Raw genomic sequence first — 15,333 nt, 5'->3', positions numbered from 1 at the left:
CAGTTATGAGAAGTTTAAGACAAGTTCGAAAATTTTCATAGAACACAATTCCAGCTCTTAGTGCAATCTCTAGTCCTAGGTCTTTTAGATTATTGCAACATTCTCTACCTCCCCTGCCCAGCAACAATGATAAAACAATCCAAAACACAGCACTGAGACTTATCTATTCATTGAGGAAATATGACATCAGAGACATACCTCAACTCACACTGGCTTCCAATCCTGGCAAGAATACTATTCAAATTCTACTGTCTACTATCTAAAACCATAAACGGCGACAGCCCAACCTACCTAAACAACCATCTCATCCAAACTGCATCAACTAGACATAGGAAAACCCACACTCCATTCATGTACCCTCCAATCAAAGAAGTCAAATGGAAAAAACTATGATAGCCTCCTAGCTACACAAGCAGCAAAACTCGACAACCAAATCTCCAATCTATTAATTATGACCCCAGACTACAAAACATTTAGAAAAGAAAGACTATTCTTCAAGAAATTCCTGTAAATGACTTAATACCACTAGCTCCTTTCCAATTCCCAATACTATTCCCCAATACCTTCCCAATTCCCCAAAGCAACCTCATCTACTCTTTAGCTCCTCTAGAATTTATCAGATATCTTCTTCATGTAATACCTTTTTTATAATCCGCCTTGAACCACAAGGCATTGGCGGAATAGAAATCTCTAATGTAATATAATTGTAGACAAAACGATGAAACCTTCCACCCAATGTGTGGCAGCAGCCAAAAAAGCAAAGATGCTAGGAATTATTAAAAAATGGATGGTTAACAAGACTAAGGGTATTATAATGCCTCTGTATTGTTCCATTGTGCGCCCTCACCTGGAGTATTGCATGCAATTCTGGTCTCCATATCTCAAGAAAAATATAGCGGCGCTAGAAAAGGTTCAAAGAAGAGCGACAGATGGTAAAGGAGATGGAACTCCTCTTGTATGAAGAAAGACTATAACGGTTAGGGCTCTTCAGCTTGGAAAAGAGATATCTGAGGGGAAGATATGATTGAAGTCTACAAAATCCTGAGTGGAGTAGAACGGGTACAAGTGGATTGATTTTTCATTCTGTCAAAAATTAGACTAGGGGACACTCGAAATTACAGGGAAATACTCTTAAAACCAATAGGAGGAAATATTTTTTCACTCAGAGAATAGTTAAGCTCTGGAACGCATTGCCAGAGGTTGTGGTAAAGGCGGATAGCGTAGCAGGTTTTAAGAAAGGTTTGGATAAATTCCTGGAGGAAAAGTCCAGTCTGTTATTAAGACATGGGGGAAAATCTCTGCTTGCCCTGAATCAGTAGCACGGAATGTTGCTACTCTTTGGGCTTTGGTCGGGTACTAGTGACCTGGATTGGCCACCGTGAGAACGGGCTACTGGGCTTGATGGACCATTTTGGTTTGACCCAGTAAGGTTATTCTTATGTCCCCTTCTCTTTTGAATGCCAGTTTTGTATCTAGAGGACAAGGTGGACCAGTGACAGTTTGATTAAACTTAAAAGGTTTTTCCATTTGTAAAATGTCTTTTTACTGTGGGTGAGGCCAGCATAATACCCGACTACAGCTCACTTCCTGGTCAGTCATAAAGCTCTGCTACACTTTGACGTTTGTAAAAGAGGCAGGGTTAGCCAAGATACTGAAGCGTCCTGTAAATTAAAGCAGCAGACAGATCTTTGTCTGGACTATTATAGGAAGTCTGAACCTTATTGCTGGTTCTAATTTCAGTAAGTGCTTTTGTATGAAAAGGCCAAGAGGGGACTTAAATCTCTGTAAGGCTGTGACAGGCTGATATAATGAAACAGTAGCAAAATATGTATGCTAACATTTAGTGCAGTTTCTTTATCACTGCATTAAAATTAAAGCTCTCTCTTGATGTAGTATACTAATATATAATTAGGCACCTGTGTACACGATCCCCCTAATTCTATAAAAATAGCTGAAAATTGTGCATGTAATTATGGGTGCATACCTGATTTGTGCATGCCATTTAATTGAACAAGCTACTATAATTGGTTTTTTTAACCCAGAAATTATTGGCATTAATTAAAATCAGTTATAAGTCGCATACATAAATTTAGGTGCAGAATCCAGGCCTACATTTTACAAGTGAGTCAAAAAAGGAAACGTGGACATGGGTGGTTGTGGGGTATTCCTTTAAATCATGCGCGCAGTTATAGAGCAAGGACATCCGTGCCTAAATTTAGGTACAGTATAAATCTTCCACAGATGATAAAGAACCAGTCTAATAGCAAGTTTAACTGTGCATAAGCCAGTGGTCTCAAACTCAAACCATTTGCAGGGCCACATTTTGGATTTGTAGGTATTTGGAGGGCCACAGAAAAAATAGTTAATGTCTTATTAAAGAAATGACAATTTTGCATGAGGTAAAACTCTTCATAATTTATAAATCTTTCCTTTTGGCTAAGTCTTAATAATAATTTTGTAATTTATAGCTAAAGAGATATAAGATCAAAAAACTGTTTTATTTTACTTTGTGATTATGATAAACATACCGAGGGCCTCAAAATAGTACCTGGCGGGCCGCATGTTGCCCCCGGACCGCGAGTTTGCATACGCCAATGCTCAGGTATCCAGGGATTTTCAGACAGCAACCCAAGTAGCATAACTCATGGTGGTAAAATCCTCATTAATCCCAACCTAGCATTAATGACATTTTAACAACTTTTTATTTTATTTCATTTATATATATAGTTTATATTATACTTTATGTATGCATATAGCCAACTTAGCTTTTCTATATATGATTTCTGTCCCCTTAGCCAACACGTTTCGCTATCACTTCATCAGGACAGGGAAATCTACAAAACACAAAAATAGAGCATTTAAAAGCTTAGCATTCCCTCCCAATTTCAATATAATATCAAGGAAAGCACTCTAACTCTAAACACATACCTTGTTTCATAATATGTACATGCTTCAACGTAGTCTCTGGCAGTTTAAAATGGCCACAGCATTCTCTATCACTCTGAAATAGGGCAACTCCGATGACATCAGCCTCGAACAGGGCCAATCACAGCTAAAGAAATCAAAAAAGGCTGAGAGCAAACCCAGGCGTACAACCCACAAGGGAGGGTCCCAACTTCAGGATCAGAAAGCCAAAAACCCGGACTGGACTCAGACTACTTCCTAAAGGAAAAACTTTTTTTTCTTTCTTTTCATATTTAAAAATCTATTTGAGCCATCCAGTCCGATATTTTGTTTAATCCAAAAGCAGTCATGGAGTTTAAATTGTGCATCCATCGTAGCTCATTGATGGTCAAAATCCTATCAGGGGAGACTTGGACACACCCGATCACGGGTAAAAGCTATACATCCAGATATGTAACTAACTGCAACTCCAGTTATGTGATATAATTCAATGCCTGTGCCCCAAACTATATATTGGCCATACTACACGGGCAATCAAAACAAGATTGACAGAGCATAAATCGCGGGTTAATACTCAAAATTAAACATCACCTTTAGTGCAACATTGGAAACTCTGCCACCACATAATGAAAGATCTAAAATGGAGAGTTATGGACATGACTGTAGTTAGGTGGGAGGGAGGTAACCCTGATAGGATTTTGACCATCAATGAGCTACGATGGATGCACAATTTAAACTCCATGACCCCTTTTGGGTTAAACGAAACATCGGACTGGATGGCTCAAGTAGATTTTTGAATATGAAAAGAAAGAAAAAAAGTTTTTCCTTTAGGAAGTAGTCTGAGTCCAGTCCGGGTTTTTGGCGTTCTTATCCTGAAGTTGGGACCCTCCCTTGTGGGTTGTACGCCTGGGTTTGCTCTCAGCCTTTTTTGATTTCTTTAGCTGTGATTGGCCCTGTTCGAGGCTGATGTCATCGGAGTTGCCCTATTTCAGAGTGATGGAGAACGCTGCGGCCATTTTAAGCTGCCAGAGACTACGTTGAAGCATGTAAGCATTATGAAACAAGGTATGTGTTTAGAGTTACAGTGTTTCTCCTGATATTATATTGAAACCGGGAGGTAATACTAAGCGTTTAAATACTCTGTTTTTATGTTTTGTAGATTTCCCTGTCCTGATGAAATGATAGCGAAACATGTTGGCTAAGGGGACAGAAATCGTAGAAAAGCTAAGTTGGCTATATGCATACATAAAGTATAATATAAACTATATATGTATGAAATAAGACAAAAAAAGTTGTTAAAATGTCATTAATGCTAGGTTGGGACTAATGAGGATTTTACCACCATGAGTTATATTATTTGGGTGGCTTTCTGAAAATCCCTGGATGCTTGAGCATTGGCATATGCATAGTTAAGCTCACTATAAGACTGATTCTTTATCATCTATGGAAGCTTTGTACTTCATATGTTGATTTGGTGAATTGATAGAGAAAAATAAATTTAGGTGCAGGCATTTGCTCCAAAATGTTGGTGCACCTGTCTGCGCCTATAATTAAGCACAATTCCCAGGCATAAGTGTTCTCTAAACTACACTTAACTTTAAGCACAGTTTATGGAATAGCAGTTTTTTCAGCACTGATTTTTTTTAGGTCCCATATAAAGCAGTGTTTCGCAAACTTTGCGAAGCTGCGGCACACTAAACATGGTGGCCGTGGCTAGAAGCATCTGGAAGTGCATGGACATTGATGTGATGATGACATGCACATGCATGACATCATGTTGATGACTGCATGTGCGAAGGCTCTCCAGATAGGGTCCTGAGCTGCCGGGGGGAGGGGGGTGCTGGAAGGGAAGAAGAACGGAGAGGAGAGGCTCCAGCTGACTGCCTACAGGATGTTTCTTGCCACGAGAGGCACATCTGTAGGCATTTAGCCGGTGCCAGTGCCTTTCCTCCTCCCTAGTGTCTTGTGGCACACCTGGAATATCGGTCAGCACGCTAGTGTTCCCCAGCACACAGTTTCAATACACTGCTATATAGAATTTAGCCCAATATTCATCACAAAATACTCTAAGCTTTGTTCTATACAGGTGTGTAAATGGGATAGTGTTCAAATGCATGGAGGGCAAACTTGTATGGCATGGGCAGAGCACCAAGTTATGCATTTAGGAGGCAACAGTTGCAAGGTTGAGCTTTCCACGCTATTCATTACCCTTCTTACATACTGCAGTATTTAGCTGCTCCAACTTTTCCTTCAGAGTTCTATTTATATTTTCATTTTTGTTCTCTAGGGAGCTTCCCTTATACATGTTGAGCTATGATCTTATTCTCCCACCCTATTTGTGAACTAATTTGGTTTGGAGATGAAAAGGAAAAATTTTATATCTTACCATATATACTCGAATATAAGCCGATCAGAGTATAAAATGGAGGAAAAAAGTTGACTCAAATATAAGACTGGAGGGGGGGAGGAGTTAATATTCATGTGCCCTGCCAGGATCTGTGCGATGTCCCCCTCCCTCCCTCTCTCTCCTACCAGGCTCTACACCCGGCCCCCTCACTTCCTGCCAGGCTCTGCACCCTGCCCCACCCCTTTCTCTCTGCCATGCCAGGCTCTCCACCCTGTCTCCCCTCCCTCCCTGCTAGGATCTGCACCCTGCACCCTTTTCCCCTCTGTCCCGATGTCCTGTAGGCCTCCACCGGGTCCGCCATATGATTTGGTGGGCTGGTACAAGAGATCTCTACTGTCTGACTCTGTCAAAGTTTTTTTTACCTCTCTCCATGTATCTTTTTGAATCCCTGGTGGTCCAGTGGTATACGGGAGAGGACCACCCTACCAGGCAACAAGTCCAGGAGGGGGGCAGGTGGGCAGTGACCTAAATGTAAGATGAGACCCCCATTTTGGGCTTTTTTTGGTGGGGGTGGAGGGGCCTACCAGCAGGAGGGATTGGGCATTCCTCCTGCCTCATTCATACATTCTAACAAGATGGCGGACAGTTAAGTCATCTACTGTTCCATCTCCTGATTACTTTTTTGTTTTTTTCTTTTCTTTTGTCTTATATAATTTTTATTATTGATTTCTAATTTTTGCTTTTGTCTTTGTTCTTAGTTTCTTTTTCTGAGTTTCTTTTCCTTTGTTCTATATTTATTTTTCAAATCACTTACTGTGTTATGATTGACCGTTGGATCCAGCTCGGCAGTTGAAGGGCCCTGCACTTGTAGTTCGATTGACTTTATGGTGGCAGCTGGAGAGACCGGACTGAGACCTTGTCCTGGTTGAGGTAGTGGAAGACCTAGTCTGAATCCTTTGCTCCGGTGTGCAGATGGCTGCGTGCTGCAATTTGCCCCTATTTGGGAGCGAAAAAGGAGGAGGCGGATCCCGGGCGGGCGGCCGGAAGCGTCGACAGCCTGCAGTTGGAGGAGCTGAAGGGAGCTTTCCGCAAGATCCACTATCCAGATGTGTTTGTTGGACTGTACTGGAGCGGGGGGAGGAACTGGCGGTGAGCCTGGATATGACAGGGACAGGAGTGCAGGTTTGGCTTCAGGACTGGGGAGCCAGGTGGAGGAAACGGGAGAGGACTGGGGTGCAGAGTGGTGCTCCGGGTGTGTCATTGCCTCTTCCACTGGAACTGTGTTTGGTTGTTCCTCTGAGACCACCTCCTTTTCTGATCACTGTATGGAGGTCGGTGCCTGTGTCGGCAGTGACCAAGCCTCTTGTCATCCCGGCTTTTGGCCCTGCTGTCTTAGGCCTACTTGGCCTCACTGACCTCATCCGGACATCCCTCTTCGGAGGTCCCACTCTGGGACCCTATTTTTGGCAAATGTCTCAATGCTCTGGAACCTCTCATGTCGATAGCCGCCGTTGCCTATCTGCAAAACACAACCAAAATCTTTCTGAAACACACCGAGAGTCACCTGCCAAGCTTCCAGCGGCGTCAGCACACACCGACAATCAGATCCGGGCGGCTTTCCCGCAGAGGAGAAAATCCTGCAATCACCGTGAGCCTCATCTGGGGCAGCCTCCTTGGAGCGGCTGAGACACGGGCAGTGTGTCTGGGAAGGAATACATGGATAGGAGACCATCGCAGGGGAGAAGACATAGGCATCTTGGGACTGTCAGCCCTTTTTCTGGAAACGTTATCCCTCCACCTAAACTTACTTGCTCCACTTCATCAATGACGCTGAAACCGTGGATTGAAGACAAAGTTTTTATTTTTATTTTTCTTTCCAGCTTATGATCTATCTTTAATCTTATCTATTGTTTTGCCTTTTGTCTTTGTTTTGTTCTATTTCTATCATTTAAATTTATCCAGAAGGATATAAAACTGCTGGAGAGGGTGCAGAGACGAGCAACGAAACTAATAAGAGGTATGGAGAAATTGGAATATGAGGAACGACTCAAGAAACTAGGATTGTTCTCCCTTGAGAAGAGGAGGCTGCGAGGGGACATGATAGAGACGTTCAAAATACTGAAAGACATCGATAAAATAGAGCAGAAAAACAAATTATTTACATTGTCCAATGTGACACGGACAAGAGGACATGGTTTGAAGCTAAGGGGTGACAAGTCCAGGACAAATGTCAGGAAGTTCTGCTTTACGCAGCGAGTGGTGGACGCATGGAATGCTCTTCCACAGGAGGTTATTAAGGAATCCACTGTGCTAGGATTCAAAGGCAAATTAGATGCACATCTCCTTATGAGAGGCATAGAGGGATATGGGTGATTAGAACAATCAGGTGTATACCTGACTGGGCCTCCGCGTGTGCGGATCGCCGGACTCGATGGACCATGGGTCTGATCCGGAGATGGCAATTCTTATGTTCTTATGTTCTTATGTTACTGTTCAACGGTTCTCCCTTCTGTATCTATTCCTTCTCTCCTCTCTTCTACCTTCCAAAGTATCTAGATCAATGCTGTCTTGTTAAAATGTTTATTTTTATTTTATTTTTCCTCTATCTCTACTTTTCACTTCTCTATTACCCTCCAGGTACTTTAGTTAGATTGTGAGCCTTCGGGACAGTAAGGGAATTTTTCAAGTACCTTTCTTATTTTTAATCTTAATGTATATTTTCTGTAAACCGCTTAGAACCTAACAGATGTAGCGGTATATAAGAAATAAATTACATTACATTACATTTAGGGGTCTACATTATAAGTGTCTCCCGCTTTACTAGGGAGACGCGTAGGGCCGCCTAAGGCATTTTTATACACTGCCTAGAAGGCTTGAGTGGGCAGTATAATAAACTTGAAATAAACTAGGCAGACTTGCGGGCCTCCCTAGGTTCCCGAGGCACCTTCAATATAGGTGGCCTGACTGGGGAGCATTTTTTTTTAGAAAACATGCATCCCGATTGGCTGATTAGACAGCTATAGGATGCCTATAGTTGCCTACAATCGGGACGCAGTTTACAGAATCCAGGCCTTAATGCCTAAGTGGGCATTTTTATGGGTAGAGTATGACTTTGATACTGCAAGTACGATTCTCCCCCCCCCAAAAAAAAAAAAAAAAACTTAGGCTCCTGAAATGTAAGCCCTTAAAACCCTGGCATACATTTCAGGTGCCGCTAGATGCGATTCTATAAACAGTGTAAGTGTGATTGACACACGGCTGGTGCCATTTTTCTAGGCGCTGTTTATAGAATCAGCCCTTAAGCGGTCACCTTCAGTGGCACTAACCAATTCAGTGCCGCCAAAAATATAGCAGATATCCCCAAACAAGCGATTTAGATGGTCGGCAGTCGTGTTTGGCCAGTTAAATCATTTGGAATATCTCCCAGATAATTTATGGAACAGTGTAGGATGCCCACGCCCTTGCCACATTTAGGTGTACTCAGTTATGCCAGGTCTATGGCTGGTGTAACTGCAGGTGTGTAAATCTAAGGTGTGCCAATACCAGGTTGCTGTAGTAATTTTTTTATGGATTCTGGGTATCTGCATACCCTTACAGAATAGACACTACCTGTGTGGCATCTTGGCAACTACAATGATGCGCCTGCTTATAGAATTGTCATTGTAATGTGCAAGTGCATTAGGGGAGGACAGAAGGATCAGGAGAGAAGTGATACCGTGGTTTAAATAATAAATATATTCACGGAGGAGGGTGTTTATGAGCAACTTGAAAAACTGAAGGTGGACAAAGCGATGGGACCAGACGGGATCCATCCCAGGATACTAAGGGAGCTCAGAGAGGTTCTGGCGAGTCCTATTAAAGACTTGTTCAACAAATCTCTGGAGACGGGAGTGATTCCTGGGGATTGGAGGAGAGCGGAGTGGTCCCTATTCATAAAAGTGGTCACAGGGATGAAGCAGGAAACTACAGGCCGGTGAGCCTCACTTCAGTTGTTGGAAAAATAATGGAAGTGTTGCTGAAAGAAAGGATAGTGTATTTCCTTGAATCTAATGGGTTACAGGATCCGAGGTAACATGGCTTTACAAAAGGTAAATCGTGCCAAACGAACCTGATTGAATTTTTTGATTGGGTGACCAGAGAGCTGGATCGAGGACATATGCTAGATGTAATTTACTTGGATTTCAGCAAAGCCTTTGATACAGTTCCTCATAGGAGGCTGTTGAACAAACTTGAAGGGCTGAAGTTAGGACCCAAAGTGGTGAACTGGGTCAGAAACTGGCTGTTGGACAGACGCCAGAGGGTGGTGGTTAATGGAAGTCGCTCGAAGGAAGGAAAGGTGACTAGTGAGTCCCTCAGGGTTCGGTGCTGGGGCCAATCCTGTTCAATATGTATGTAAGTGACATTGCTGAAGGGTTAGAAGGAAAAGTGTGCCTTTTTGCAGATGATACCAAGATTTGTAACAGAGTAGACACCGAAGAGGGAGTGGAAAATATGAAAAAGGATCTGCAAAAGTTAGAGGAATGGTCTAATGCCTGGCAACTAAAATTCAATGCAAAGATATGCAAAGTAATGCATTTGGGGATTAATAATAGGAAGGAACCGTATATGCTGGGAGGAGAGAAGCTGATATGCACGGACAGGGAGAGGGACCTTGGGGTGATAGTGTCCGAAGATCTAAAGGCGAAAAAAACAGTGCGACAAGGCAGTGGCTGCTGCCAGAAGGATTCTGGGCTGTATAAAGAGAGGCGTAGTCAGTAGAAGGAAGAAGGTGTTGATGCCCCTGTACAGGTCATTGGTGAGGCCCCACTTGGAGTATTGTGTTCAGTTTTGGAGACCGTATCTGGCGAAAGACGTAAGAAGACTTGAGGCGGTCCAGAGGAGGGCGACGAAAATGATAGGAGGCTTGCGCCAGAAGACGTATGAGGAGAGACTGGAAGCCCTGAATATGTATACCCTAGAGGAAAGGAGAGACAGGGGAGATATGATTCAGACGTTCAAATACTTAAAGGGTATTAATGTAGAACAAAATCTTTTCCAGAGAAAGGAAAATGGTAAAACCAGAGGACATAATTTGAGGTTGAGGGGTGGTAGATTCAGGGGCAATGTTAGGAAATTCTACTTTAAGGAGAGGGTGGTGGATGCCTGGAATGCGCTCCCGAGAGAGGTGGTGGAGAGTAAAACTGACTGAGTTCAAAGAAGCGTGGGATGAACACAGAAGATTTAGAATCGGAAAATAATATTAAATATTGAACTAGGCCAGTTACTGGGCAGACTTGTACGGTCTGTGTCTGTGTATGGCCGTTTGGTGGAGGATGGGCAGGGGAGGGCTTCAATGGCTGGGAGGGTGTAGATGGGCTGGAGTAAGTCTTAACAGAGATTTCGGCAGTTGGAACCCAAGCATAGTACCGGGTAAAGCTTTGGATTCTCGCCCAGAAATAGCTAAGAAGAAAAAAAATAAAATTTAAAATAAAATTTTAAAAAAAATTTAAATTGAATCAGGTTGGGCAGACTGGATGGACCATTCGGGTCTTTATCTGCCGTCATCTACTATGTTACTATGAGAGATACAATATAAATTAAACTCTTCCAAAAAAGGAAAGATCACGTGTGCCACAAGGTGCCAGCAAGGAGGAGAGGCACAGGTAGTGGTGTAGTAAGAGGGGTGGGGGCCGGTCCGCACAAGGCACCATCTTGGTGAGGGCGCATGCACATTTCTTCCTCTCGGCCCCTTCCCTGTTGCTCCTTCCCCGCCCTCCCCCACCCCCTCTGCTTCCCTTCTCTCGTAACTAACATTTCTGGCATGAGCAACCCCCAACCTGCTGTGGCTCTTCCTCTGACATCACTTCCTGGACCCGCACCTAAGAAGTGATGTCAGAGGAAGAGTTGATGCTGGTGTGACAGCAGGCTGGGGGTTGCTGCTTGTGCCAGGAATGTTAGAGGCATAGGGGAAGGGAAGCGGCATGCATGCGGCAGGAGGGGACGGGGAAGGAGCGTGTGGATGTAGGGGGTGGAGAAGAGGGCAGGGGAGGGATGCTACCACCCCAGGCGCCTCTCACCCTCACTATGCCACTGGGCGCAGGCACCGGCTGACTGTTTATAGGATGTGCCTCTTGTAGGCAGTCAACTGGCATCTTTCCTCCTTGCTGGTGCCTCTACTCCTCGCCTCATCTCTCCTTCTCCAGCTCCCCCTCCCCTCCACCAGCATTGTATTAGTAGGCTCTGTGCATGCACAGACATCAATGTGATATTACACACGTGTGTTATCACGACATCCACGCATTTCCAGATGCCCTTCATCCACAGCACTGAGTTTAGCGTGCCGCGACTTCAGAAAGTTTGCGGTACACTCCTATAGAGTAAAAGGACATAAAATGAAGCTGCAAGAGGGGAAACTGGAAAGCAACGCCAAGAAATGCTATTTCATGGAGAGGGTAGATGCCTGCAATGCTCTGCCACAGGAGGTAGTGGGGGGGGGGGATGAAAAACAATGGAATTCAAAAGGCACAGGATACAAACAAGAGGATCCCTATAAGGGAAGAGGATGGAATAAGTGTTCACTCAAGTGCAACATAACAGAGAGAGAGAGAGGCATAAGGTCGACTTAAAAGGTTTTAAAGTCCCTACATTTAGAGCTGCTTTTAAGTGCAGTGATTAGAGATGGAAGTGACGTGGTTAGAGATGGAAGTGAAATTGAAAAATGAGGAGGCACTCTGGCCCAGACCCAGGCCTCCTAAGCTGACGACCCTTTACACAGAAACTCACCTAACCCCCTACTAACACTCCTTTCCTGTCCCACTAAATCAATAGAGTACTGAAAGATATTCCCCTTCTCTGGCAGTGACTTGGATCTTAGCTCAAAAGCAGCAGCTACCTGACACAGGTAGCTGCTGCTTTTGAGCTAAGATCCAAGTGCAGGGTTTCAGCCACGTGCTGAGGATTTATTTTTAACAGGATTTGATAGTTCACCTTTCAAATAAACACCAAGGTGATGTACAGTAAAAAAAATTATATAAATGGGAGTAAAACATAATTTGCAAAATTGTTTAAATGCTATTTCTGTATAGTTAATGAAATATTGAGTTGTGCTAAACACCACAAAAACAACTCCTTGTTGGCTCACAGGGATCTGAACTGATTCATCAAAAAAGTGAAATTCAAGATGAACGTCTTCACCGAAGAGGTGCTGAGTAGGTCCCGACCTGCTAAGGGGAAGAAAAACCTCGTTGGAATATTTACTTGCTGGCATTCAGACTTGGCAATAGGTAAACTTGGGCTTTTCTTTTATTTTTTTAGTTAATTACACTGCTTTTTATTAGCAAAGTCAAGACGTGAGACGTGGAGGCGCATTTTCGAAAGGACATCTATGTCTGAGGCTGGATGTTTCGGGCTTGCCCTGTATCAGTAGCATGGAATATTGCTACTCCTTAGGTTTTGGCCAAGTACTAGTGACCTGGATTGGCCACCGTGAGAATGGGTTACTGGGCTTGATGGACCATTGGTCTGATCCAGTAAGGCTATTATGTTCTTACATGAGCCAAGTATAGGACAATCAAGCCATTGAACATCACCGATGAGGTTGGCTCTGAGGCACTGTAAAATGAGGCATTATGACATCACAATCTCGGCTCTGGAATGTTGCTCTCATTGGGTTTTGGCCAGGTACTAGTGACTTGGATTGGCCATCGTGAGAATGGGATACTGGGTTTGATGGACCATTGGTCTGACCCAGTAAGGCTATTATGTTCTTAGTATATGTTTGCAAATAACTTATACTTACACACAAAACAATATTTTTAAAAAATCAAGTATAATGAAAACCCAAAAGCAAATGAAATGAAAGTGTTTGACTGGTTAAGGGCTCCTTTTACAAAGTCTCGGTAGCGATGCTGCCGCTATAAATGCACTGAAGCCCATAGGAACTGAATGGGATTCAGTGCATGGCTGTTGTGCCTTTGTAAAAGGGGCTCTATATTTATGAAGTACAATGTTTATTTTAACCGTATAAAACTTTTGAATCAAGACCTCTTAAGAATTTGTGCAGTCATCTCCGTGGCACATTTCCCTGACTGTACTGTCAGTGCTTGCATAATCCATCTGGTTGGGTGCCAGGAAATCCATAAAGGCATATTGCTATCACTGCTCTGTAAAATGACTAGAGCAACAGTTCTGCACAGTCAGATGGCAAAAAATATTGACTAGAGCTAACAGCCTGCTGTATAGTTTCTCTATGCCACCTCCTTACCCCTCCCCCCCATTGTTTCATTACTGTCTTATCCTAGTCCTGAGTGTCTACCTGTATACCTGCCTGGATTCCACTTTGCCTTTCAGACGGCACTGAGGGGCCGGATAAGTAAACTGTGCCATGCTTTAGTACGACAGGTTACTCTAGTCCCATGCTAGTCTTACTCATGCAAAAAGACTTGTAGCATGGGAAAATCTTGAGTACGATCACTGTGCTAAAGGATTGTGCAGCAGGCATGCAAAATGCTTGAATGAGACCCGTGTAGGAAGCCACACAGTAGAGCCTCTGACTGCTTGGCTTCTACTGCCAGCTTTCCATAGAAAACTGGCCACTGGATGCAGTATTCAATAGAACAAATGTAGTGTGGAAGTCAAGGCATACTACAGCACTTACTACAATCGGGCCCCTTACCAGACACCAGCAGGATCTTCACAGTCCCGGACCCGATCCTGAGAGAGGTCAGCGTGGGAGCCCTGCTCCGCCCCTCTCCTGCCCAGCAAGGGAGCCATTTAAATTCTTAGCGCGAACGGCGCACAGCCTCAATCGGGCCCCTTACCAGACACCAGCAGGATCTTCACAGTCCCGGACCCGATCCTGAGAGAGGTCAGCGTGGGAGCCCTGCTCCGCCCCTCTCCTGCCCAGCAAGGGAGCCATTTAAATTCTTAGCGCGAACGGCGCACAGCCGTTCGGCGCGCCGTCGAAGGGCGCCTTTGTCACGCGCCTTTGGGAAGCGACTGCAGGGACGACTGCCGGAATACAGAAGCTGCCAATACCAGTTAACTCAGAGGATTAGCGATTATATGGACCTGACTCCTGTAGATATTGTAGGGAAGAGGTGTTACCATTTTATCCATGCTGAAGATGTAGAAGGGATCAGGCACAGCCACTTAGACTTATGATTGCCGGCCTTTGCCCTACAACTAAATATTTTGCTTCGGGAACTCCAGCAGCGGGAGCCAGCCCACGCCGCCAGAGAAGGAGAGCATCGGACATGCAAACAGGCCACTCAAACCCCGATCCGCCTCCTCCCCATTGCCAGACGGGAGAGGAGACTTTTTTTCAGTTATTTTACAGTTATTTTTCTTACTTTCTTGATTTGCTTCGGGAACTCCAGCAGCGGGAGCTTTTGCCGACAGAGCCAACCCAGCCCGCAGCAGTGAGGCGAACCTGTGAGCCCCGCTCCGCCCCTCCCCCGAGTCAGGGATCCACTTTCTTTAAAGAATCGCCCCTTCGGGAGCCATAACTAGAGATTAAACACAAAAGCGACTACCGAATAATAATAAAAAAAAAAAATAAATAAAAAAAAAATATATATATATATTCTCGAAATCACCAACACCATTACCACAGCCCAAACCAGAGACATACCAGAACCAAAGAATCTTCCACTCCACAAACAAAATGGAAAATTACATATACAAAACCACACTTGCCATCCTAATACTTTCACTACTCATTTCCAACTGGCAAACCACAGGATATCACCTATCACCCATCCCAATTCTGACAACAACCTACAGACAACCACAACCACCCAGAAAAATCCACACCACGAGAACCCTAACATCCTGCCCACTGACCAGCCAAGACCACATTCCCACCACCTGGGGAAAAAGACCTCCACCAAAGCACAAGACTACTACTCAAAAACAACTCACACCACCAAAAAATATCCTCTACCTTAATTGCAATCCTAATTCCAACACAAAATATACCTCGTTAACCTGTGCCTACATGAATATAAGATCAATTAGCCCAAAAGCAAACCTAATTAAAGACTGGCTGACTGAAGAACAACTAAGCTGTCTCTTCCTAGCCGAAACCTGGCTAACATCCAATT

The 15,333-nt window shown here is 44.0% G+C and overlaps 1 protein-coding gene and 1 long non-coding RNA gene across 8 annotated transcripts in view; one reads left to right on the top strand and one right to left on the bottom strand.

The window, feature by feature from the left end:
* Positions 1-15,333, bottom strand: part of PCBP4 (poly(rC) binding protein 4) — a 120,633-nt gene that overhangs the window by 61,187 nt on the left and 44,113 nt on the right. For 2 of the 7 annotated variants that reach the window (XM_033926195.1, XM_033926197.1), the window contains exons 1-2: positions 2,929-2,994; positions 2,529-2,834 (exon numbers count right to left, since the gene is read on the bottom strand). The exons of 1 other annotated variant lie outside the window; for it this stretch is intronic. The gene's annotated coding sequence lies outside the window, so the exon portion shown is untranslated. Of the gene's footprint in view, positions 1-2,528; positions 2,835-2,928; positions 2,995-15,333 lie in introns of those variants that run through there. 4 more of the 7 variants (XM_033926194.1, XM_033926196.1, XM_033926199.1 and 1 more) reach the window with 3 other exon arrangements.
* LOC117351215 overlaps positions 3,932-15,333 on the top strand; it is a 61,274-nt gene continuing 49,872 nt past the window's right edge. Inside the window, exons 1-2 of the long non-coding RNA XR_004537351.1 lie at positions 3,932-3,950; positions 12,374-12,513. This is a non-coding gene — a long non-coding RNA (uncharacterized LOC117351215). The remainder of the gene's footprint in view (positions 3,951-12,373; positions 12,514-15,333) is intronic.

This window comes from Geotrypetes seraphini, chromosome 17, assembly GCF_902459505.1.
Source record: "Geotrypetes seraphini chromosome 17, aGeoSer1.1, whole genome shotgun sequence".
Classification (NCBI taxonomy): Eukaryota; Metazoa; Chordata; class Amphibia; order Gymnophiona; family Dermophiidae; genus Geotrypetes; species Geotrypetes seraphini.
The sequence above is the reverse complement of the archived record's forward strand: the minus strand, read 5'-3'. Positions and strand labels throughout refer to the sequence as shown.